The sequence below is a fragment of the Urocitellus parryii genome, chromosome 9 (genome assembly GCF_045843805.1).
Source record: "Urocitellus parryii isolate mUroPar1 chromosome 9, mUroPar1.hap1, whole genome shotgun sequence".
NCBI classification, from domain to species: domain Eukaryota; kingdom Metazoa; phylum Chordata; class Mammalia; order Rodentia; family Sciuridae; genus Urocitellus; species Urocitellus parryii.
In genome coordinates this window covers 100,502,216-100,506,980 of record NC_135539.1, presented here as the reverse complement: position 1 = coordinate 100,506,980, position 4,765 = coordinate 100,502,216, and positions in this window count along the sequence as shown.

Here is a 4,765-nt window from a genome sequence, read left to right as displayed (position 1 = left end):
GGCAGACTACAATTAATCAAAGAAAAAAAAGATAGACCTGAACTCTGAAAAAATAAATATGCAGGAAAAGGAGGGACTAGAGAGAGATACACCTGACTAAGGCTAGAATGGACAAAGGAGAAGGTAGAAGGCAGCACAGCACATTTGGAGAATTCTTGATATTCAACATGGTCAGAAGGTTAGAATGGATGTCTCTAGAAATAAAACAGGGAATGTTAATAGAGATGTGTTCCTGAAGAATTTTCAGAGAACTGGTGTCAATCCTTATATTAGAGTCAATGTAAAGACAGAGTTTTTAAAAAGCAACTCTGCAAAAATATTTTTTCATAATCTAGGCATTAGTAATATGAAGATGAAAAAAATCCAGTTTGCCTGTAAGAAGGTCACAGAAATAGAAACTCATTGAAATATAAATTATACTCTGTCTAATTTATATTGTAAATTTAGCCTTTGGGATATAAATTATACATTCTTAAAATCAGGCAGACCTATAAAAATGACCTCATATGCTTGTTGCTTCCATGTTTAAACTTGCAAAATCATCCTGGAAACTGCCATTCCAGGATCACACACAAAAAAGTCATTTCCATGACTTTTACTACTTTAGATCTGTTACTGAAGTAGAATCATATAGTATTTGTCTTTTCTGTGACTGGATTATTTCACTTAGCAAATGTCTTCAAGATTCATTCACATCATAGCATGTGATAGCATTTTCTTCCTTTTTAAGGCTAAGAAATGTTCCATCATTGTTCTTGTTTAGACATCCATTTGTTGATGGACATTCATTGAAAGTTGCTTCCACTGCTTGGTTATTGTGAATAGTGCTGCCATAAGTATCAATGTACAAACATCTCTTTGAGAATTTTCTCTCTATTCTTTTGAATATATACATTTGTGTTCATTCTTCACTACACAAAGAATATCTGTTCTTGAATATTGACATTTTTGCCATCAAGTTATAAGAAAGTATATTCTTTAAGTTTATAGTTATGATAATAGAAACCCATTGTCATATCTTTATATAAAATATTATTCATGAGTCAGTACAAGCACACACACATGCACAAACACACACCCACACTCACACGCACACACAGATATGTACACATACATACTGAAAATAGTCCATTTCAGAATAAATTGCATTTTCTTCTTTTTTAATAGCAAAGATTGACTTTACATTTTCTGATTATCTTTTAAGAAGGTTTTTTTTTAAACTCTTTTTCTGTTTTCATTTAGAAGCCACCATGGAAAGAGTAGAAATAGTTTCATACTTAAAATTTTTTGTGACCCTGGAATCATGAACTTCAGAAGTTTGCAAGCTGTACTCCCCTATTTCACACCTGGAGAAATTTGTCCAATGAGAAAAATGGCCTGTGTAATGGCACGTAGCGTATCATCTCTGAAGTGAAATAGAAACTCCTTACTATCATTGTAATATTTGCAAACACACATTCACAAGCTTCTCTTAAATGAATATGGCATTCATATTGAATATAAATATGGCAGACTTGATAGGAACTATGCCTTGATAGGAAAAGTACTCTCTGTTTTTCTTTCCCTTCTTTCTATTGGATATATAGAGTACAGTGACTTTCTCCCATCTCAGAGGACAATTTGAATATTGAGCCTTCTCTACACTCCAGGGAACAGGACCTGTTTAGAAGTTATTATTCATTCTTTCTTTGGACTTGGGAAGCGATAAATATATATTATTGAAAAACAAAATAGTAAGTTCTAGAATACTTAGGCAAATAAGATCAATGGAGCAATTCTAGAGACTGATACAAAGACTTCTTATTCAAGAAGTATTTCCAGAAGTTGGGAATTTGAGAACTGACAATAGAAGGTACTCAAAAGGGAGAAGATCTTCTTCCTATGGAATAGTAGAGACATGTAGCAAAGCAGTACTGTTTAGTCACCCAGGTATAAACACTGGTCACTCAGTCTGCAATGAAGAAAGTAATGTCCATCATCCTTCTCGACAGCTGGCATACTTCTTTGGTATAGATCATTTTGGCCATTAACAGCCCAGCAAAGTAATAACTATCAGTGCTCCAGGACTGTGTTGGATCTATGCTTGAGTAACTCTATTCCATAGCCCCATTGCCAATGCTGCCTTGGCTATGTCACAATGCCCTAGTGGCCCATCTGCTCTAAGAAGGAAATGGGACCACATCTAGTAGGTGTAGTGGGTGGAATAGAGGAACTTCTCACATCTGTATTTACAAGAACTGAACTGAAAAAGTACAATGTCCTTGTCACTGAGGCAATGGTTACATTGAAGTTTATAACCTCATATCTAAAATGTTTAGTTGTACTATTTTATAAGAATTAAGGACTTTTAAATTATTTTGTTGTTGTTTGTGTTTTTTCTTTAATAAATGGGAAAAGGGAATGTATAAAGGAATTTCCTTTATTATCTTATAAAATTTTTTAAGTTACTTAAGCAAGACATTTTATATGATATACACATATTCATTGGGTGTGTTTCTCTTTCCCTTTGAATAATGCCATAGATAAAAACTAACTAATATGATTTGATGCTCCAGAGTGAAGAAAAGAGCGATGCAAACTCTAATGTCTGTATGATTAATTCAATTTCATTTAAGTGTTATCATTTGAAAATACCAAATATTTCATTCTAAAAGGCTAAACTTCCAAGTTTTTTTTTTTTTTTTTTTTTTTTTTTTTTTTTTTGGTAAGCCAACAAATGTACTCTATGGAATTTCTAAACACAAAGCAGAACAACAAACTAAAGTCTAACTTCCTCATTTGTATCTTTAGATCCCGATATATATTGAAACCCTTTTGTTTTTGTTTGGTTTACTTGCTTTTTACAGTTTAGAAGTGAAGTTAACCAAAAAGGGATGAACCACTAATGGATACCCAGATTAGCTGAAAGCAAATAAATAGCAGTTTAAAAAAAGAAGATACACAAAGAGTAAAAGAACATAGGACTAAAAATCATCCAGCAATAATTTGCCCCCAAACTCAATAGGGCATGAAAGAAGCAGTCACCCCAAAACTTAATTACATTTCAAACTAGTATAACATTATGAAAAGAACAAAAACATTTGTGCTCAATAGTTTGCCTATCAGAAGACATCTCCAAATATAATAATCTGAAAACTGTTTGTTCTATAAATAAATAAAAATAAGATGAATAGTAACAATATCTAAGCACTTAAATTACTGGAAAGAAAAGTATACTTTGATTAGGTTTGGAAGAACCTGGTTCATTCTAATAGTGACATGAAATCTGACAGAGGTCAAGTTCTAGTAGAAAATCCAGATTCCAAACTGGAGGCATCTACTCTAGCTTATTTACCTGTTTAGACAGGTGCTCATTCAGATGGAGAATCAGACTAGGAATTAACACCAAAGACTTGGTAAAAGTTTAAGAAACACAGAAACCCTAAGAGATAGAGACTCTAAAGAACTATGGTTCAAATTACAGAAGGGAATTTAAAAAAATACTTTGGATATTCCCTTGCCTTATATTTGTAGGCCAGTGTACATAAGGGAATCAGAAAATAGTTGCCCTTTTCTGTCTGGGTAATTCCACTTAGCATAATGTTTCCAAGGTTGATCTTTGCTGTAGCATCATTCAGAATTTCATTCCATTTTAAGGTTGAATAATATTCCATTGTACATACATACCAAATATTATGTTTATCCATTTACCTGGAGATAGACATTTGGATTGTTTCCATCTTTTGCCTATTGTGAATAATGAGACTATGAACACTGCTGTATAAGTATCTGAGTTCTTGCTTTCATTTCTTTGAGGATATGTTGAGTGATAGAAGAATTGCTGGATCATATGATAATTCCATGTGTAACTTTTTGAAGAACCACCAAACTGTTTCCACAGCTGCCACATTGTTGTACATCCCATCAACAATGCACAAGGGCTCCAGTTTTTACATTTCTTCACCAGTATTTATTTTCCAATTTTTTGGTATTAGCTGTCCTAATGGGTGTGAAGTTCTGTCGCATTAAATTAGATCAGATTTTGGGGTTGGGATTGTGGCTCAGTGGTAGAACGCTCACCTAGCACGTGCGAGGCCCTGGGTTCCATCCTCAGCACCACATAAAAATAAAATAAAGATATTGTGTCCAACTACAACTAAAAAATAAATATTTAAAAATAAATAAATAAATAAGATCTGCATTTAAAAAACTCAAAGAGAAACTACTGCATGACTTCCGCTCGCTTGTATGTAAAAAGCTGCAAACATTTGGTGCAAGTCCCAAAGTGGTTATATCTGTTAAATTTTAAAAAGTAAAAGAAGATGGGCTGGGGATGTGGTAGCGCGCTCGCTTGGCATGGGTGGGGCCCAGGTTCGATCCTCAGCACCACATACCAACAAAGATGTTGTGTCCCCCGAGAACTAAAAAATAAATATTAAAAATTCTCTCTCTCTCTCCTCTCTCACTCTCTCTTAAAAAAAAAAAAAAAAAAAAAAAGAAGATGGTAATACCGCATTTTAGAATTGCAGTCTAAAATCCTACAGCAGATGCTTAGGGTATAAGTATATTCACTAGTTACTACAATAGTCCAATACAGACTGACAGCTGTGAAGTCCCATGCTTAGCAAAACCAAACGCTTAATACAGCTACAAGTGTCATGGACATGAACCCAAATACCGAAAAGGATTCAGAGGCAGGACAGCTCCCGTTGCGCCTGCGCGGTGTTAGGCGCGCTCCCGCACGGCGTCTGCGTGCGTACGTGCGCGTCCCCGCTGTGGCGGAAGG